This window comes from Adiantum capillus-veneris, chromosome 26 (genome assembly GCF_014529385.1).
Source record: "Adiantum capillus-veneris isolate H3 chromosome 26, ASM1452938v2, whole genome shotgun sequence".
Lineage (NCBI taxonomy): Eukaryota > Viridiplantae > Streptophyta > Polypodiopsida > Polypodiales > Pteridaceae > Adiantum > Adiantum capillus-veneris.
This window is the reverse complement of record NC_140956.1, coordinates 84,497,160-84,520,105: the sequence shown is the minus strand read 5'-3', so window position 1 is coordinate 84,520,105 and position 22,946 is coordinate 84,497,160.

The following is a 22,946-nucleotide window of genomic DNA, read 5'->3' as shown; positions in this document are numbered from 1 at the left end:
AATCACCTAGAACTATGAGTAGAAGTCCCCCCCTTGACAATAACATAGTTGTGTGTGTGTGCACTTCTCTCAAACAACTATCAGTATGAGACATACCAGAACTCGACCAAACAACAAAAGGGCGGTCTTACCACTTTTTATTTTTATGGCAGTGTCTATAACCCATACATTTTATTGACAAATGACTGACATCAAGGAAACATAAAGACAAACTAAAAACTACAGGACATCATTTTCTACGAGAAGCATTTGTGCTACACCATCTTCATCACCTTCAACCATGTTGATCTGTCGCTTATTCTTCTTAAAGCATTTATCCGAAGGATGATTGGTCTTTCCACAGTGGGTGCAAGGATTTTTGTTGAAACAATCCTTGGTTTGATGATTGGTGCGTCCACATACACACAAGGTCTAGTGCTGGTAGTAGGCCTGGTTGAAGTGCAACCACGACCTACATATGCAGTCAGTACGAAAGAGCTAATTTGTGGTACTCGTTTCTCTTCTTCTTGCAATGAGTTAACAATACCATCCAAAGATCCTTCTCCTTTAAAATAGTGACAATTTGACAAAATTTTGCAGGTAGGTTATTCAGAAAAACAACTATAAGATCTTCATCTAATGCTTGCTCCTCCTTGCATTGTTGCTCGGCAGATAAAGCTCTTGTAACTGCAGTCGATGTGCCCGCTTCGTCAGTTTGACAGAGGCTTGACCACACTCCAAAGATTTTTTCACATCAGATATCCATTACTTTAATTTTCCAAGTGTGGAAACCGGATCCGTTGTATTTATCCACCTTTGTTGCCATATTTGATATGCCAATGATAGCTTTATGCTGGAGAAGGTAAGTAATGTTCGTCGACCTTCAGCACCACTTTGAAGAGTCGGCAACAATTGAATTTAATTCAAGAGTCAATTTGCAGCTGTTGAATGTCTGAGAAGCAACTTTGATGATGATTGAATTTCTGAAATTTTTTGAAAAACTGAAAAATTCTGCACACTAGCAAAATAGTGTAGTCATAGCGCACCGGAACAAGAGGCTCAACTCAAATATGCACAGAGATGTAGCAAATCGGAGCAATATGAGCTTGTATGTGGGAAACACGGTTTAGATAAGAAGGTTGCTCAAAATTGGAGTGGCCACTTGTAAACAAATAAAACCTTGTGTATGAAAACAAAAGGAAAAACGAGTTTTTTAAACTCTCTGTAACGCAGACAGTGCGATGGCGTGTTGATGAAGTAGTAGCATGTACAGGCCGAGTTGGCTAGAGTTGCAATGACAAGATGTTATCAGCATCCCGGGAGACCATATTGATATTGGCTATGCACGGCTTGATGCAGGTCGTTTGATGCAGGTCGTCATGGTCATGTCCCCCTCTGCAACCCGCCGGTCCTGCAAAGCCTCGAGCACAAGCCCTCAAGGCTCTGATACCAGTTGATGGGGGGGTGGAGCTAGGGAGGATGCTGCCTTGCAGACATGGCGAGTGCAGAAAAGAACTTGCAGAACGAGAGAGAGAGAGAGAGAGAGAGAGAGAGAGAGAGAGAGAGAGAGAGAGAGAGAGAGAGAGAGAGAGAGAGAGAAGTCGATACAGTATTGCAAAAAACACACGCTTTTTGTTATTCTAGCTTAATTTGTGAGATCTTACATATAATAGAGACCTTTCCATGCAGAAACACAACTTCTAACTTACCTTATCTGCATGGCATAAGTGGTGTTCCCACAGGTAGATGCCACTGAAACCTGGGCTTGAATACCCAACAGTTTGTAGTCAGTTCTTCAGTGATCCAAAGATTTTGTCCCTTGAAAAGGTGAGATTGGCATAGCAACCTCACTCTCTCTTCTTTGTCCTTGAAGGTGAGGGTACAATGCTTAGGTGGCACCTCCCTATGTGTATCATTCATCCAGGAAATGTTGTTGGGATTTATGTGACTTGGTTGAAGGATATTGTTGAGCTTGGTGATGGCTTCTTCAAAGGTGTCCTCATCGGTGCACCATTGTGAGGGAAGTCCCCCAATCCTGACCTTGAGGCCAAGGGATTCTTGTAGAAGACGCTCTTGTAAGATTGCTTGTGTATTCTTCTTGGTGATGTTGTGTGTTGCCGAGTGAGCTTGGATGATCTTTTCTTTGTAGTGAAATCTACCACAGCGTCAAATCGTGCCTCAAGTTTGCTAAGGCAATAGAGGATGGCACTATATTATTGTGTTGAGATATAGATAAGAGGAAATTAGAAAAATTGAGTGTGATTCCCATCCTCCAAATGACGGGGGCAAGGGTGTTGGGGGAAGCGAGAGAGAGAGAGAGAGAGAGAGAGAGAGAGAGAGAGAGAGAGAGAGAGAGAGACCCCAATTTCACATTTGCTAAAACAGTCCAGTTTTGGGATAGTTAGGGATGTGTGTGTGTCCACATGCAAGAATCTATACCTCTCTTTAACCCAAACTATTGTCGAAGGCAATGGAGTGGGATAGACCAAAGCTCTAGTACTTTTAAAGCACCTTGTAGTGGCTTGGACAGAAGGTGGGGATGGAGGCCAATGCAATGCAAGGAGAGGGAGGCCCTAGTATTGTTTTTCTAAATTCTTCTTTTGAATCATGGCCATCACAACAATCCCACCGCTTTCTCTCTCTCTCTCTCTCTCTCTCTCTCTCTCTCTCTCTCTCTCCTCTCTCTCTCTCTCTCTCTCTCTATGTGTGTGTGTGTGTGTGTGTGTGTGTGTGTGTGTGTGTGTCACCTTGATCGAGGCCCACATCTATATCTCTATTTGCATCACACCCTCCTTGTAACCATGTTGACCTCCTCTTCATTATGTTTGCCTCATTCTCCCTATCACCACCCTGTTTGTCAGTCCTCACCTCCTCACCTTGTTTTGAACTTACCCAAGGGGATGTAATTCTTGCATTCAAGATTCCACCTCGAGGCTATTGACTCGCCTATTCAAAGAGATGTTGTCATTGGTGTCCATGATGATGACCTCACGTGTTTGAGGGGCTGATGTCAATATTGTCATGGCATTGACCTCAAGGCTGTTGATAAATGTTGATGAGTGCTAATGAAGATAAGACCTACATAGGAGAAAACAGTTGGAACTGATCAAAGGAAATGTTGAGCAATACTTATAACCCAATCCAGCAATGATCAACAAAATATCCTTTATGTGCAAGTATATGATCCTCCCCCCGGCGGGTCCCGTGGGTCTCTTATTTTTGTCACCTGCCTTGGCTGACATCAAGGGCATGGGGGGGTAGGAGAGAGAGAGAGAGAGAGAGAGAGAGAGAGAGAGAGAGAGAGAGAGAGAGAGAGATTTATTATCATCCTCAAAGATCAAATATGATGTCATAATAATCAATATCTAATTCTCCTAAATGATTTTCTCATATTAAACTGATCATTTAATGTGGGGAAGGCCAGGGGAGAAAAAGCTAGAATATTGGTTAAGCTAGCAGACCGGCCACAGTAGGGATCCAAAGGAGGGAAAATAGGGATCCAAAGGGGGGGCCATCTGCAAAAGAGCCATGTGCAACAATGGGCTAAAACGAACCTAAGGTTCAGCCCATTAAGACTTCCAAAATGCTAAGGTTCCAAAATTCAAAGGTTGTGTCCAAAGGTCAACCCTAGGGAAAATTGGATGCTTTGTGTGTGCCCTAAAAGTCTTTGCACATCCCTACATGGGAGGGGGCGAGCCCTAAAGGTAGGGGATGAGAGAGAAAGCCACACACACACACAGGCTCCCTTTACACAAAGGGAATGAGGGACACATGTCAGCTCCCTAGGCCAGATGCCCACAAGGTGTGCCCAATTTCCCTCTTCATTACGAGAAAGATGTACATCTCCTCCCAAGCTTTAATGGAGAGCTCATCACCTACTCCAAGCTTGTGAGATAGAAGCCTACATCAACACTCTCTTGGCATGTGGATGCAAATCCAACCAAGAGCCAAGCTTCAATGCATGCTCATCTTCTCTACCAAGCTAATTACTAAGCTAAGCTATGCTAATATGAGTGATTATGTGAGGAGATGTACATCTTTCTCGTAAGATACTCCTTCTTCCTCTCAATCTACTCTCATACCCTGCTAGCTCTCACCATCTTCGAAGGTGTGTGAGGTCTTGGGTCTAAGAACGAGGATAATTCAAGTTGTGTTTGATTAAGTGTTTTTCTTAGTGCATGAAGCTTCCATCTTCATTGCACTAGCTAGTCTTGAAGGAACACAAAGAATTGTATTGTACAATGTCTCTCTTGATGGGAGAAACCATAATACAAAGCCTTTTGGAGGGGGGGACCGGCTCCATGCAAATCCGGTCCTCAACTGTTGTCAATAGCTTAATTTCTCTCTCTTTTGAAAGTATTGTTCGATGCTATCTAACTAGGTGTTATGCTTTTTGTTGCTCTCTCCACCCAAGCACTCTTGTAATTCTCATTAGGAATCTATTCTAATGAAATGCCCACTATGTTCATGCTAATTTCCGCTACACATAAGTTATTAGGCCATTAAATGTTACATTGGTATCAGAGCTCAAGGTTTCTCTTTTCTTGCTCAAGAAGGGAGGTCCTCAAGCTAGCTACAAATGGTTGGTATTATTAATTGCCTGTGAGTAAGTAGAATAGGGATTTTTCAGCCTTGCAGTGCGCTTGCCTTTGTGCAGTTAACGGGGCATCACCGTCGAGAGCTATGGTCTTAATAGTGGAGTCCTACGGGGCTTGCCTACGGCTTAACCACTATTGAGCTATTAGAAGCTTGACAGGAGCCGGTGCTGTTTTGGTGTCGAAAGACCCTCTCTTCTATTCCTTGCAATTAATGGTATTCGAGCCGCGGGTACAGTAGCTTGAGTGCTTTTTCTAAAGGGGTAAAGAGGAGTAGCAACTAGGGCTTGAAGTGCCAAAGTACACCTAAAAAGTTTACACCTAAAAGTTGTTAGAATGGCTGACAATAGTAAAGAGAGTGAAATTAATGTTGATAACTTTGATTTTGCTCATGAGCAAGCTACTAATGATGCTTCAATGCTTGTTAACTATCTTTTTCTAGGCTTCAACAAGCCATGGGCAATCCATCTCTCCAAAGTGAAGTGCAACGGCAGCTCCGTGCTCACGGGATTCTCCAAGCTCATCACCATGACGAGAGAACACCTAGGAAGCCTCCTTGTGAGACTACCAAAAGAGGTCTCTCTCCGATTCGGGAAGAAGAAGAGAATCCATATGAAGGGCTCAAGAATTTACTTCTTGATGATGCATCTCCTTCCCAAAGGAGAACTCAAGAGCCTCCACCGAAGGAACGAGAAAGAAGCGAGTCTCCCGCCACCTCGGCGGAGATGGCTCCACGAAGACGGCGGGCTAAACGCTCTCCATCACCACCAAAGCGGAGAAGACCATCACACTCTTCTCCCACCATAATTCAAAGAGGGATGATAAAAAGCAAGAGAAGAAAAAGGCGAGAAAGAGGACACCCTCTTCTCCATCTTCTTCATCCTCTTCCTCTTATGAAAGCTATGGTGAAGACGACAAAGATCAAGACAAGAAAAAGGCGAGAAAGAGGTCACCCTCTTCTCCACCTTCTTCAAATTCTTCACCTTCTGAAGAAAGTGATGGTGCAACCTTTGAACCATCAAAAAGAAGAGGCCATAGGAAATCCTATGCCGCATGGAAGAGGTCGTCCAAGTTGAAGAAATTCAAAGAGGGAGGGAAGAGCATCTCTTTCCTTACCTATGATGGTACCTTTGGTGCTACGGACAAAGTCTTGGCCTTTATCCAGCAATTCGATGCGGCGTTTGGAGATGAGGGCTTCACGGAGTCCTCTAAGCTACGCCATGTAGCTATGCACTTTCAAAAGTCCGCCAGACAATGGTGGTCTAGCCTACGAGCCAACGGTGAAGCTCCACGAACATGGAAAGCTTTAAGAGCTTCCATTATGAAGCAGTTTTTGGCCACCGATGCCAAAGACAAAGTACTCACCGAATGGCGAAGCTTAAAGCTCTCTCCCAATGAATCCATCCACAAATATGTAGACAAGTTTTGGGACCTACAACTCAAAGCCACTGTCTTCAAAAAGTTGGATTTTGGAGAGCAAAAGCAACAATTTTGTGCGGGCTTAACCGAAGAAATGGCGGAGTATGTCAACTCCCAAAGACCACGTACCATATCAACGGTAATACACCACACTATGGTCGCCTCTCGAATCAATTTCCAAACGGGGGCAAAAAGAAATAATAAGCCCCCGGAAAACAAGGGTTCCAATGAGCCTAAGGGGAAGGACAATGTCCAAAAGTCTCCTAAGGCAACTCCAACAAAGCTAAAGAGAAGGGAGTTTACAAAGGTAAGAATAAACTCTCTCCTGAAGAGCTTGAGTGTTATCATAAGGATAACCGGTGTTTCAAGTGCGGCGAACAAGGGCATGCGTACCGCGCTTGTCCCCAAAAGAACAACCGCCAAGATCCTCCTAGAGCTTCCTTGGTTGAAATCCAAGAGGAGGAGACTCACCAAACTCATCACAAAAGATCTCCTCTATGCCATGCTTGGGGAAAGGTAAGAGAACATGATGCTTTTATTCTCTTTGACCCTGGTTCTACTCACAATTTTATATCTATGGAGTTAGCCACCAAGCTAGGCATACAATCCTACGAGATGGGAGATGTCCTACCCGCAGACAGTGCCTTCAAGGGGCAAGAAGCTTCAGTCACTCCCTTAATTGGGAAATTGAGGCTTCATGTCCAAGGCTATGTGGACAAAGAGGACTTCTTTATCTCTCCTCTGAAGCATGAGGATGTAATCCTAGGGGCACCATGGTTTGACCGTCTGGCTGCCGATGTTAAATTTCCTGAAAGGAGAATCTCCTTTAAGTTCAGGGAAAAAGACATGTATATAGATGCTGAGGAAATGGGTAACACCATCCCCATTGTACATACACCAGCTTTCAACAAGTCAATAAAGAGCTCTATTTCCGTGTACATGATTTTTGTTAAAGACTCTCAAAATGAACCTAATGCTTTAGCAAAAGAAAATAAAAGCAACCAAAAGGAATTAGAGTTATCCAATTTTCTCAAGGGGTTTCAAGATGTTTTTATTGACGACATTCCTTGTGAGCTACCTCCTAAACGAGATAATGATGACCATGCAATTGAACTTCTTCCAGGAAGTTCACCGCCCAATAAACCTCCTTATAGAGTTTCTCAAGCTCAACAAGAGGAGATTATGCGGCAAGTGCATGAGTTAGTTGAGAAGGGTATGGTTAGCCCAAGCTCATCTCCATTTTGCTCACCTGTGCTATTAGTGCAAAAGAAAGACGGCACATATCGTATGTGTGTCGACTATAGAGCACTAAATAGGATCACTATCAAGAATAGGTTTCCCGTTCCACGGGTAGAAGACCTATTTGATAAGCTACAAGGATCGACCTACTTCAGTAGGGTTGACCTAAAAAGTGGCTATCATCAAATAAGGATAGTTGAATCAAGACATTGTAAAGACGCATTTCGTACTACATTTGGTCTTTACGAATACATTGTCATGCCTTTTGGCTTGACCAATGCACCAGCCACATTCAACCGCTTGATGGAGAAGCTGTTCAGGCCTCATCGAACCTTCACTGGAGTGTTCTTTGATGATATTATCATCTACTCTAATTCATTGGAGGAACACAAGCAACACCTCCAGGTAATATTTCAAGTTTTAAGAGAGAATAAACTTTATGTTAATCGAAAGAAAAGTGAATTTTTCTTGCAAGAGATTCAGTATTTAGGTCACATTATCTCTCAAGATGGCATCCAAATGGATCCATCCAAGTTAGAGATAATAAAAGGATGGCCTAAACCAAGGAATCTTCATGAACTAAGAAGCTTCATAGGTATGTGTGCATACTATAGATGCTTCATAGAAAAGTTCTCACAAATTGCGGGACCATTACATGACCTAACAAAGAAAAGCGTTAGGTATACATGGTCTGCTAAGGAGAACAATGCTTTCGAAAAGCTTAAAGAAAAGCTTATCTCTCAACCTGTGCTTACACTACCGGATCTCTCAAAACCATTTGAGGCCCAATGCGATGCTTGTGGTGATTGCCTTGGAGCTGTTTTGCTCCAAGAAGGGCACGCCATAGGCTATGAGAGTCGAAGGCTCGACCCTGTTGAGCAAGCTCTAGGCATATACGAAAAGGAACTCCTTGCAGTTCTACATGCCTTAGACTCATGGAAGCACTATTTATTGGGGACTCCTTTCATTCTGCGAACGGATCACCAAAGTCTTAAGTACTTCATGACACAGACCAAGCTCTCTGACAAAAAAATGAGGTGGTCAAATTTCCTTTCGCAATTTTATTTTCATATTGCTCACATTGCTGGCAAGCATAATCAAGTAGCTGATGCACTCTCAAGACGACAGAGAGTGAATGCGGTTTCCATAGCAACTCACAATGATCTATCTTCAATGATAGATGAGTATGCTATTGATCCCGATTTTAGAGATGTGATTTCAGCCCTTGCATTAGGGAAGAAAGAAGAACCATTTACTTTACAAGATGGTTATCTTCTCTATGGCAATAGACTATGCGTTACTAACTCACTACATGAGAAAGTAATGTATGAATCTCATGCTCCACCTTATGCGGGGCATATAGGGATTCAGTCTACCTTAAACGGAATTGAAACATATTTCTATTGGCCTACCATGAAAGTGAGCATACAAGAGTATGTTTCCAAATGTGTGGTATGCCAAAAGACAAAATTTGATAGAGGGAAGCAACCTGGATTGCTTCAACCCTTGCCAATCCCTAATTCACCATGGGAGAGCATATCCATGCATTTTATCTTTGGATTGCCTAAGTCTATCCATGGGAATATGGGAATATGGACGATAGTAGACAGGTTCAGTAAACAAGCTCATTTTATACCTGTCAAAAAGACTATCAAAGCCCATCAAATGGCAACCCTCTTCATTTCACAAATTTTCAAATACCATGTCTTGCCAATGTCCATAGTGTCGGATAGAGATCCTAGAATGACCAGTAATTTCTGGAAGGGTCTCTTTGAGAATTTAGGAACAAGGCTAAACTTCTCTTCGGCCTATCATCCACAAACTGATGGCCAAAGTGAAATAGCTAACCTAACCATTCTCGATCTACTAAAAGCCTATGTAACGGAAGTAGATCAAAGATCCCAATGGGAGAAGTACTTACCCTTAGTGGAGTATACTTACAATAACATTGTACATACTTCCACGGGAAAATCACCTTTCGAGGTAATTGAGGGAAGATCAAAAAGTCCCTTGCTACTTAAGGTACATGGCAGATCTTCGTTGCAGATGAGTGTAGCCGAGACCTACAAGAATCTTTCCAAAAGATTAAGGATGCTATCTCTATCTCATAGCAAAGGCAAAAGGCTGCTGCTGACAAGCACAGAAGAGCCCAAGCCTTTAAAGAAAACGATTGGGTCTTGTTAAAGTTTCCCATGGCTCGATTAAGGCACACGACGGGCAAGAATCTTACGGGCCACCAAAAGTACTATGTTAAACTAGCAAAAGGTACTATGGTCCCTTGCATATTCTTAGGCCAATCAATGACATGGCCTATCAACTTAAGTTGCCCAATCATTGGCTCATACACAATGCTTTTTATGTGAGCCTATTAAAGCCTTACAAAGGAGAGCCACCTCAAGAACCAACTATTGAAGACCCACCGGAGATCGACGACCAAGAGGAGGTGTTGCAGCCCGAGTCCATTCTCCGACATGAAGACAAGGTATTAAGAGGCGGTAAGACTATCCGACGACATCTTATTAAATTTAAGAATTATCCTTTTGAAGATGCTAGATGGATGCAAGGCATACAATTAAAGGATAACCTAAACCTTGTCAATGCTTACAATGCTTCCCAAGAGTAAGCAAATGTACAAAATGTTAAAAATGAACAAAATTTTTGTCTTATAAGACTCTCTCTTTTTTTTTATTTGTGCACAAAAATGAAGTATTATGCATGCTTAGATCAAGTTTGCGGAGACAACGTCTCCCAAACACCAAGTAGAGCTTGTCACTCTACTATGGAAGACTGATAGGACTGATGTGCAGACATGCTTGCGGCAGCCTCAGGCTCTCAAGCGCCAAATGGACTAGTCATCCATTGTGGAATGATGTCGTAGGGTAACATAGGGATCCTCTACCCGCTAAGAAAAGGACTCATGAACATGCTTTATCTTCTCTACACCATAGTCGAGGACGACTATGATTTCAAGAGAGAGGTAATGTCATAATAATCAATATCTAATTCTCCTAAATGATTTTCTCATATTAAACTGATCATTTAATGTGGGGAAGGCCAGGGGAGAAAAAGCTAGAATATTGGTTAAGCTAGCAGACCGGCCACAGTAGGGATCCAAAGGAGGGAAAATAGGGATCCAAAGGGGGGGCCATCTGTAAAAGAGCCATGTGCAACAATGGGCTAAAAAGACCCTAAGGTTCAGCCCATTAAGACTTCCAAAATGCTAAGGTTCCAAAATTCAAAGGTTGTGTCCAAAGGTCAACCCTAGGGAAAATTGGATGCTTTGTGTGTGCCCTAAAAGTCTTTGCACATCCCTACATGGGAGGGGGCAAGCCCTAAAGGTAGGGGATGAGAGAGAAAGCCACACACACACACAGGCTCCCTTTACACAAAGGGAATGAGGGACACCTGTCAGCTCCCTAGGCCAGATGCCCACAAGGTGTGCCCAATTTCTATTGGATGACCCTTGAAGTGGACCAATGAGAATTAAGCTATAGTAAATCTAGTTTAATTAATTTAAAAAAATTTAATAAAAGAAACCAATGAGAATTAAGTCTCCTAGAAGACTATTGGGCAGTCTCCCAAGGGGTCCAATGAGCATTCAGGAGCCCCATGGCTTGCCTGATTCCTATTGGCCAGGAGGCAAAGGGGTCCAATGAGAGTTTAGTTTAATTATTTAATTACCTAAAGCTCTCACAAAAGGGGAAAGGGGGACACATGTCAGAAGGCTATCACTTATGCTGCTTAATTGTAATTGGCTTGACTTGGGGAGGGCCAATGAGGCTTCAGTAAGAGCAATTAGCAAGAGGGCTCGCCCAAGAGAGAGAGGGGGCTGATTTTTGCAAGGCATTATCACACACACACTCACACAAGCTCATGTGTGAAGAAAGAATACTCTATCTCCTCCCAAGCTTTAATGGAGAGCTCATCACCTACTCCAAGCTTGTGAGATAGAAGCCTACATCAACACTCTCTTGGCATGTGGATGCAAATCCAACCAAGAGCCAAGCTTCAATGCATGCTCATCTTCTCTACCAAGCTAATTACTAAGCTAATCTATGCTAATATGAGTGATTATGTGAGGAGATGTACATCTTTCTCGTAAGATACTCCTTCTTCCTCTCAATCTACTCTCATACCCTGCTAGCTCTCACCATCTTCGAAGGTGTGTGAGGTCTTGGGTCTGAGAACGGGGATAATTCAAGTTGTGTTTGATTAAGTGTTTTGCTTAGTGCATGAAGCTTCCATCTTCATTGCACTAGCTAGTCTTGAAGGAACACAAAGAATTGTATTGTACAATGTCTCTCTTGATGGGAGAAACCATAATACAAAGCCTTTTGGAGGGGGGGACCGGCTCCATGCAAATCCGGTCCTCAACTGTTGTCAATAGCTTAATTTCTCTCTCTTTTGAAAGTATTGTTGATGCTATCTAACTAGGTGTTATGCTTTTTGTTGCTCTCTCCACCCAAGCACTCTTGTAATTCTCATTAGGAATCTATTCTAATGAAATGCCCACTATGTTCATGCTAATTTCCGCTACACATAAGTTATTAGGCCATTAAATGTTACATATGACATGTCGGACAAAAGATACATGTGAGGTGTTATGTGTGTGTAAGGTAAGGGTTAGGATGACATGATTAGTGTAGCATTCATAATGAGTAATTAGAGAGAGAAATTGGACAATGCACCCAAAAAAAAACTCATAACAATACTTGATAATGAAAATTATCAACAACACTAGAAGTGTGTACAATGAGTGGCTGCTTAAGAAGTAGTAGTATATGGCTAGGTGCACCTCTCAAGGGTAACATAAACATCTTTGCCAAGGGGCAACTCCCAAGTGTCAAGAGCGGATTTACAGAATGGCGGCAAATGTTGTGACTGTGAATAGCTTCGGACTCTTGTGAAACTCACCACACCATGTATGTTGGGCCACGTGCCCTCACATGCTCACAAAATGACTAGACTACTGACTGTACAAGAGGTATCGCCCATAGAGTTTGAGAGTTCTATGCCAGAATCCATAATCGCAAGAATCCTCCCCTTGCACTTTGGACTATATTGAATTTGGATCAAGACACAATGTTGCACAAGCTAGTACTTGTATAGACTATAGTAGTCACACAGATTGGGGAAGTGACACAGATTAAAAGGTGGTCTCACTAGATATGGTGTCACATAGACTAAAGAATCCTCCCCTCAAACAAAGAAGGTGTAAGACCATCCATATCTCTTCAGCACATTAGTAAAGTTGCTATAATGATCAAGGGCGGCATAGACATGGAGATAATTTTTCCCTCTTGATCTTCGGGTCTTCATCTTCATCTTCATCATAGACATGGAGATAATTTTTCCCTCTTGATCTTCGGGTCTTCATCTTCATCTTCTACAAGGTTGATTTTGCCTTTGTCTCTACTACTACTATTGTTACTACTGTGGAAATTTGTCAATGGATGACCTTTGATGCCACATTTGCTTCATGCTTGGTGGTGGCTCCTGGTCCCCTACCGACCACCTCATTAGTCCTCCCTTCTCCGCCACTCTGTAAGCAACATTAAGGCTCGGTGGCTCTTCTTTCTTTCTTTTCGGGCTTGGCTTGCAACTCTTTGCTCTGTGCTTGCCTTCCTTAACTTCTTGATGGTCCCCTCTATAGAAGCGGCCTTGGAAGCTCTTTTTGATGTCGTCGGCTGCTCTCCTCGCTCTCTGAACATAGATGGCACCTCTGCTCCCATTGCTCAGCCCATGCCGCTCATCCTTGCCAAAAGCGACCCCTCCAACTCGTCCTCAATCTCGGCCCTCAGCAACTCGTCTAACTGCATTGACCCGCCCTGCTCGTTAGCCTCTACCAGCGCTCCCTCTGACCAACCATTCCGCCTATAGTTCGTTGCACACCTTATTAAGCTTATGCACCTCTCTCCAGTACGCTCCTGGTCTTCAATCTCTGCACTCCCTCATGCTTGACCACGTCAACCCATTTTTATTGTGCTGCTTTTTTTTCTATTATTATTGCACCTCCAAGCTTTAAAATTAGCTTCTTGCTATAGGCTTCATTCACACGCCTGCATTGGCTGTCAAGGTGCGAACATGGTTAAATTTATCTAAAAAATGTCTTCCCTTGCCTTTGGCTTCTATGTTGTAGCTGTAATAGTCAATGCACTCCAAGGAAAAGTAACTTGAACATGAAGCTCCTCTAGCATGTTTCTTTTCTTTGATATTCACCAAATTTGGCATGTTTGATCACCAAAGTATTGCAGAGCATATATCAACTAAAACATAGCCAAATACATACTAATTGAAGCATTTAGTAAGCATCTTCTCCAATTGCTATGCCAACCATATCCCACTCAATCTTATTGTATATGTGCAGTAAACACACATATCAACTATGGCTTTGCTAAGCACAAATCCGTAAGCAATGTACTCCCAATCACTAAAGTGTACCGCTCTTGGCATACTTAATATCTACAACCAAGCACTGCAAGACACTGCATCAAAACACGATATCCTTGTTATTTTTGTGCTTTTCTCCTAGTGAACGTGAAGCATCACAACATCCACCCCTCTGAACCTGCACATTCTTCTGTTTGTGCCAACCATCTTCAAAAATTTGCAAGCATAAAATCTAACCACTGCCCACTCTAAGCATGTTGTCAATAACCTCTCAAGAATTTGACTTTAGGTAGACATAAACCTCTTGGATCGAAGGGAAAACTCAAAAATTTTCCATCAATGAAGTGTAACCATCCAGAAGCCCATAAAGTTATTGCATCCGTCGTAAAACCTCTGAACCAATTGCCATAATCTGTAAGCATCTCAAACTCCATTGGGATCATATGATATGTAGATCAACTGTGATAGGCAGGGTACATAACCCTGTCCTCCAGGCCTAGGATCAAATGGTTTAAGAAGATATTGCCCAAGCACTAGAGCTGCATTAAAACCACATGAGCATACATTACCAGTCTCTATCGACATCAAACCACCTCGGTGTAAGCTTGATATTCCTGTATCAAGTAGTAACCAATGACATTGTGCACCCAAAAGAACCCAACCATGTTCAATGTGCTTCTTAAGGACCTCAAAATCTCCTAGGTCAAATACCATTGCAAGCACACAACATCTATGAGCCTCACAATAGAATAAAACTTCCCCTGAATCATTATGCAACACCCAGATCCCGTAAGCCTTTGACAACTTTTGCTCAGCAAGCATATGTGAAAATTTCATCCCTTTTACTGGCAACCATAATGACGTTGACATAAGCATTAGTAGAAAGAGTATCCAAACCCAGCTGTAGCGAGTACCTCGTCCAAGAAAGTAAAGAAGCATGTGCATCCCTTGATTTATCCATAATGATTCACCCCCTCTGACTTCATAGTTATCATGAACCTCTGAATATCTTGTATCAGTGTCTGAGACATCATTACTTGGAACTCCAGCCTGACCATGAAAAAGAGATGAAACTTGTAAATTTTCATCCACTTTTGGATCAATAGAGCACTGACTATCCTTATCATCTGTCAAAGAATTGTGGGTTGCTTTCTCTTGCAGCTCATGAGAAACAACACAAGGAGAAACTTTTTGGGTATTATGTACTTCAGTCATGTCAAAAATGCTAGTCACACAAAGAACATCATCCAAGAAATCTTCTTCATCACGCGTACGCTCTACTTCACACACTTCTACGCTAGCCAAATATTGATCGATACCATGTGAAGATTCTTCATGCACCCCCTCTGAATAGATACTAACAGTAGAGAAATCATCCACAATATGTTGCTCATATATAACACAATCATATAAGAAAAAATTAATAATGGCATCCTCTTCTCTCAACCTTGACAAGGAAGCATCACTATTTGCATCTTCATCTTGTTCTGTGATATCATCACCTGTAAACATATCATCAATAGCAATTGTAGACTCATGTATACCCTCGTGGACATCCTCTGATTACTCCATGATTTCTTGCACTTCGTTTGCTACATTATAATTGATTTTATCTATGCAATCATCTTCAAGGAACCTGTTGTTCTGTTGGGCCTCACATACTTCCATTGTGCTGAGAGGACCATCAACACCTTGTGAAGGATCATCTTGAACTTCTTGAGAACAATCCATGCTGCAAAGATTACTAGTATGTGGAATATTGACACCACGATTTAATCTTGACAAGAATTAATGATGGAGGTGGCTACCATGTGAGCAAGCTTTGAAAAATTTTCTTCAATGGCTTTAGTTTGAAATTCATTATTTACCTATGTTAGATTGCCTAAAGCATGATTCTTTGCGATGAAATTTGGTACTTGTAAAGCTGCATCTACTTTAGCTTTACTTCCCAAAATTCATCATAGCTGATTGTTTGCAATTGATCTCCATCACCTTTACTGAAAGTAACATGCTTTTGTTGATTTATCTGCTCTATTTCCAGGGCTATGTGTTGGTCACCCACCTGTACAACTACTTCTTCAAAAAATTTCCAATTATCTGCATACATACCAATCAGCTCCTATATTTGTTCACGTAATTTTGGATTTACTAATTGTTCAAACTCCTTGATCATGCGATGAGTTGAAATACCCGTAAGCTCCATCTTTGACCTATAGCATGTAAGGTATCCATCACCATCGTAGCCTTACCTCTTTCAACATAGACTTTATCCAAAGCTTCTTCCACTACTTCTTCATTCGATCGAGCAAATCCTCGCAATAAATCTTCTTGGTCCAAACTAAATTGCTCATAAGTAACCTCATGCTGCTGCTGTTGCAAGAAAGCATCAAATAGTTGCATCATCTGCTGCATCATCTCTACTTGAGATGTCGTCGTCATCCTCTCTGCCAAAATTTCCCACCCCGACTCGTTTCACGTCGAGTTCTACAAAGATGTCGGGGGATTTTATTTTTGTAAGTTGTGTCGAGTCAGCACCAAGCTGCTCGCTGTGGGAAATGGTTCGAGAGAGATGCTCAACACAAGAGAATATAGTATAAAGGACACTATGGAAACCTTAAATTGATATACGTATTGAAATCAAAATCTGAATACAAAAGAAACTTGACAGCAATAGGCAAGTTATGCTCTAAACTCTATCAAGATCATGAGCAGAAGTGTGACAGCCAAATTGTATGGCCTCAATACCCTTCCCTTGCTCCTCTCAACCCGTTTTACGAGCACAATTTGCCTACACTTGCTTTTGTCCGTTTTGAAAGAAATTCGTAGAAAATTTACCTCTACTGAGCCAGATGCTTGTCGTTAGCCTTGATGTTCATTCTCCACTCTGGGGAAACCCTCGTTGCTACTCTCCTTTGACTGCCAAACTATTGCATCCTTTCAAATTTGCTCGCCTTTCAATAAGAGCCCTCAGTACCTCAGAGTTCATGTGGACTTCGTGTGAGAAAGAGCTCTTGTAATCTTTAAAATACTCAAGTTGGTTTTTTTATAACCTTGGCTCGTCCTCACTGTCGATTCTTCTACATACCAACCAACACTGCCCTCGTTGATCGATGACCTCCCCAAGCTCCTCTTCAAACCAACTAGTGCTACCTGTGTCGAAAACTGTTTGCAAGCACCGCTCGACCTGCTCAACTCAGCCACCTTCTGTGCAGCCGTGCTCGTCAGTGGTCTCCTCGGTGACTCGTTCCTCCTTGGCGGCAGCTCCTCATCCCCTACCGACCACCTCATTAGTCCTCCCTTATCCGCCACTCTGTAAACAACATTAAGGCTCGTTGGCTCTTCTTTCTTTCTTTTCGGGCTTGGCTTGCAACTCTTTGCTCTGTGCTCGATTGCCTTAATTGCTTGATGATCCCCTCTACAGAAGCGACCTTGGAAGCTCTTTTTGATGTCGGCGGCTGCTCTCCCTGCTCTCTGAACATAGATGGCGCCTCTGCTCCCATTGCTCAGCCCATGCCGCTCGTCCTTGCCAAAAGCGACCCCTCCAACTCGTCCTCAATCTCGGCCCTCAACAACTCGTCTAACTGCTTTGACCCTCCCTGCTCGTCAGCCTCTACCAGCGCTCCCTCTGCCAACCCTTTCGCCTATAGTTCATCGCACACCTTATTAAGCTTCTGCACCTCTCTCCTGTACGCTCCTGGTCTTCAATCTCTGCGCTCCCTCATGCTTGATGACATCAACCCGTTTTTATTGCGCTGCTTTTTTTATAAATATTATTGTAGCTCCAAGCTTTTATAATTATCTTCTTGCTATAGGCTTCATTCACACGCTTGCATTGGCCGTCAAGGTGTGAACATGGTTAAATTTATCTGAAAAAGGCATTCCCTTGCCTTTGGCTTCTATGTTGCAGCTCTAATAGTCAATGCGCTCCAAGAAACAGTAACTTGAACATGAAGCTCCTCTAGCACGTTTGTTTTCTTTGATATTCACCAAATTTGGCATGTTTGATCACAAAAGCATTGCGGAGCATATATCAACTAAAACATAGGCAAATACATATGATTGAAGCATTTAGTAAGCATCTTCTCCAATTGCCATGCCAAGCATATCCCACTCGATCTTATTGTATATGCGCAGTAAACACACATATTGACTATGGCTTTGCTAAGCACACATCCGTAAGCAATGTACTCCAAATGACTCCTCAATCACTGAAGTATAATTCACTAAAGTGTATTGCTCTTGGCATACTTAATATCTGCAACCAAGCAATGCAAGACACCGCATCAAAACACGATATCCTTGTTATTTTTGTGCTTTTCTCCTAGTGAACGCGAAGCATCACGACAGCGTTATGAGCATGCACACTTGAGCAATCAAGGTGATCTCTCTCAATAGAAATAAGCCAAATATGCATGCAAAATATGTAAATGTAATCCAATTATTGATACTTATAATGCATCAATCATGATGCAAATATGAAATGTCGTTAAAAATTCTCTTTCTAATCAATTAGTATGGGTAGTGGCACTAATAGTACATATCTCATCACTAAAGGACTTCAAAAGAAGAAAATTAACAATGTGATTAACACCATGATTAATATGCAATGCAAAGGGGTGTTGACTTAGCAATTGCAATGGCGAATTAGAGGAGGTGCCGATGCAATCTAGCATAGGGGATTTCACATGCCTAAGATCTAATTAGATTAGAAGATACTAATCTAACTACAAGATGTGAAATTAGTTGTTAGCTAAGGTGGATAGGTTAGTGTGCCATTCATGGCATAAGCATGATTAGATTTAGCTCAAGGATTTATTGGGCACACAATACAATATAATATGGTTGCTTAATAGACTTGAGTCTTATTGAGCATAATGTGCCTCTATATAGGCATATAAGAAGAAGCATCCTTTTGACACATAAGGCATATATGTGGTTGCTTATGCACCACACAAGTGGCTATGCTTTACACATGGATTTTAAGTGGTTCTTGACATGGGTTACATTTCTAGGTGGAAAAGGTTGTTCTCACAAAGAGCAACAAAAGCCCGCATCCCAACACATGGATTTGAAGAGGATGCTTACGTGAAGTAACCTTAGGGTTTTGAATAGCCTAGTAGGGAGGAGCTTGTATGCAAACTCAACGAAGTGCTTTATGGCTTAAAGCAGGGTTCAAGATAGTGGTATCAAAAGCTTGATGCTTTTATGTAGTCCTAGGGTTTTAGAAGGAGTCAAGAGGATCACTGCTTGTAATCAAAGAAACTCAATGATGGTTCTTTGGTCATTCTCATTTTTTTTTGCCATGCTAATTGCATGAAAGTACATTTCACCATTTTGTGTGGCAAGACAATTCTATTCTATCAAGGTTAGGGTCATCTTAGGAGCGTATGGGGACCATGCAAAGTAATTATCCATTTTCATGGGGGGTTCAAGTGGGTTATCAAATAAGTGGTGATAATTATCAACTCTATCCCTGAATTAATGTGTCTTGTGATCTCATTGTCAGCATGCTCATTAGCCTGACATTCAATGGAGTAGGCTAGGGCATTGTCTAAGGGAAGTGGAGTCTTACAATTAAAGCTCAATGTGAGCAAGTGTAAAGCTCCCTTGATAACCTTATATCACCAATAATTAGGTGCACTCCAAGCCATAGCCATGATTGGGTCTTACTATGTGTTGATCATTAGGCTCCCTGCGAGCAATAGAATCTATCATGTCTGACAATGTAGACCGAGCCTTGGTTCTCATGGTGCAGTTGCACTTCTGTAAGGTGGAATGCCAAATTAGGATATGCATTACTGGCAATTTGATCGATTTGCACGTTCATGCTATCCTTAAATTGGAAATATACTTTGTGTTCATCATATCTTCATAGAAATTTGATTTGTTATTTGCAATTGGTTACACTCTCCAAAAAGCATGCATAGGTGATCGTAGTTGTAGAGACCTCCTCGCCTTTGCATCCAATCAAAACCACCCAAAGCTTGTGTGTCATGCTAGAGCTAGATCTTTTGCATTTTCAATATCTTAGATCTATGTTTTTGCAGCCATTATTCAGCCCTTAATTCCTCTCACATTAGATGTGTAAATCAACACAAGATCTATGCTTTGGTGGCCATCCACAACCCACATCAAATCAAATATTATGGGCTCACCAAATCAACCTCATAGGTGCATCATTCCCAAGAGTTGTAGCAACTATGCAATCCAAGAGATATCTTGAGACTCGTAGCTCAACAACAATAGTGCTTCTTGCCCTTGCTCATATCACCTTCTTGTATAACACAACATACCTTCATCATGCAAGCATAGGTGATTGCATTCGGAGAAACCGTCACACTACACATTTGCTACTTATCGAATGATAAGCCTAACAAGTGCTGGCAAAAGAAAATGTTTCTAGCTTATACAATAGGATAGTATCTCCTTTGTAAGGACATGGGTCCTATGGGCAAGGCCACCGGCATGGCCGACCAGTGTGTACGCTAGGGGGAGGCTACAAGATAGCACGGTTGGGTGGAGACTAGTACACGCATTACCACCACCCTTTCACTGGTATCCAAGCTATTTTTGGAGAAGAGGAAAAGTGGGTTGCATGTGCATGTGATGCATTGCTTCTCTCCCAAGTTCGTAGACAGTGATGTCTCCGCTATGCAGCAAAAGAAGACATGCACGCTTTCTTGCGCACAACGCGTGGACATACAGCAATAGATTAGCACACGCATTACCACCGCCCTTTCACTGATATCCAAACTATTTTTGGAGAAGAGGAAAAGCGGGTTGCATGTGCATGCGACGCACTGCTTCTCTCCCACGTTCCATAGACAACGACGTCTCCGTTGTGCAGGAGGAACGAGTCGCTGAGGAGACCACTGACGAGCACGGCTGCACAGAAGTGGCTGAGTCGAGCAGGTCAAGCGGTGCTTGCAAAGAGTTTTTGACGAGGGTAGCACTAGTTGTTATGAAGAGGAGCTTGGGGAGGTCATCGATCGATGAGGGTAGTGTTGGTTGGTCCGCAGAAGAATCGACAGTGAGGAAGAGCCAAGGTTATAAAAAAACCAACTGGAGTCTTTTAAAGATTACAAGAGCTCTTTCTCACACGAAGTCCACATGAACTCTGAGGTACTAAGGGCTCTTATTGAAAGGCAACCAAACCTGAAGGGATGCAATAGTTTGGCAGTCAAAGGAGAGTAGCAACTAGGGTTTTCCAAGAGTGGAGAACGAACATCAAGGCTAACGACAAGCATCTGGCTCAGCAGAGTTAATTTTTCTACGAATTTGTTTCAAAGCGGACAAGAGCAAGTGTAGGCAAATTGTGCTCGTAAAACGGGTCGAGAGGAGCAAGGGAAGGGTATTGAGGCCATACAATTTGGCGTTTGCACTTTCGCTCATGATCTCGGTAGAGTTTAGAGCAGATGTTGCCTATTGTTGTCAAGCTTATTTTGTATTCAGATTTTGAGTTCAATAAGTATATCAATTTAAGGTTTCCACAGTCTCCTTTATACCATATTCTCTTGTGTTGAGCATCTCTCTCTAATCGTTTCCCACAGCGAGCAGCCTGGTGTTGACTCGGCTCAACTTACGAAAATAAAATCCCTCGACAACGTGTAATTTTGAGCCCTCAAGCTTTTGAATTAGGACTGCTAGGGCATTTTTTCCTCACTAGGAGGTTTTTTCCCCCTCGTGAATTGTATGTATGCCCATCACTCTAGGGCTATCTAATCTTCCCATTGCACACAAAATAATACACTCTTTATTGTGTGCCTTGAGCTTCCTTCCTCTTCTCCAAGCTGTGTGTTTTTCCTTGCAACCCTAATTCCAACAGATGGTATCAGAGCAGGTTGCATCCTCTCGGGCTTTGTCGCCAGCACACGCCTACTCACTTTCTTCAATTTTAGTGAGCTTTGGTGACCATTAGAGGGTCAAAAAATACCTCCGTCTGCTCAAATTTTTCATTTGGGCTCATTTTGGCCTCCGTTTCCACTGTAGGTAGTGTTGCACAAGCTATTTCATCAATTTATGTATAATTTTTGTCTGTGCTTTTTTTTGCATAACAATTCCCTTACAGTGTTACTTGGGTTGTGCTATATAGCACGCATTAATCCCACTTTGTTTCTCCTCTTTTGGGCATTTTTCACATCAGGTGCAGACATTCGCCATGGGTGACAACAACAAAGATGTATTCAAGATGTTTTTTGCTTAGGAGGATAGATTGCATGGGAACAATTACCCAATGTGGGCTTACATGTTGCAACATGTTCTTGTGTCAAAGGGTGTCTAGAATATTGTGCAGGGCATTCATGTACATCCTGGTTCTTTGGATACATGGGATGTTGAGGATGTTGCAGGTTTTGGTGGTAGAATTGCTGCTACTAGAGCTGTTTTGCCTATGGTTGAGCACACTCGTTGGAATGTAAGAGATGTGCAGGTTCATGCATTGATTGCTTTGTCTGTGAAGCGCACTATTAGTCCTCACATTCATTCAGTAAAATCTCTAAACCAGACTTGGGATATTCTTGTTGGTCTTTATGCAAGTTGCAATGAGGCTAAAATTGCATTGCTACATAAAGAGCTAGAGTCAAAGTTATGCATGAGAAAGATGAGATGGACACTTTCCTTGCTGGTATTAAGGATATTTATGAGCAATTTATTTCTACAAGCGAAGTCATTTCTGACAATTCCCTTGTGCAGATTGTTCTTGATGCTTTGCCAAATTTTTACCAGACTTTTGCTAGTACTTGGAGACTTATGACCCAAGGAAATTTAGAAGTTGTCAAGTTTTATGCATTATGCACATTGAAGAGGACTTTCTAGAAACAAAATAGGGCTAAACAATGTGCAGTTGAACAGGCCTTTATTGTTGCTCAAAGAAAAGGTGATAACAACAATGTAGCCACTTCTCATGGTTCTTCTGCGGCTAGTAAATCACATGTTCCTAATGCTTTTATTGGCAACAATTTGTCTAGAAATTTTAGTGAAAAGGGAAAATGGAAGATGTGTTGCCATTATTGTAAAGTTGATGATCACTTGATCAAGCAGTGTCCTAAGTTGAAGGCAAAAGAGACTAAGAATAGGTGTGTAGGTGATCGTTGATGAGAGGCACACCACTTATCTTATTTTTACAGTAGTTTTGCAACGACCGGCCACTGTGGGCGCCCATGTGTGAATGGGTCAAACTCTTATAAAAGGTCCATTTGACCTAAAAATCTTCATTCTTGGAGGTACAAGCTAAGAAGTGCTCTTGCTCCATCTCTGTCTCCTTCTTCTTCATGTGCTCATGGGTGTGTGTGTGTGTGTGTGTGTGTGTGTGTGTGTGTGTGTGTG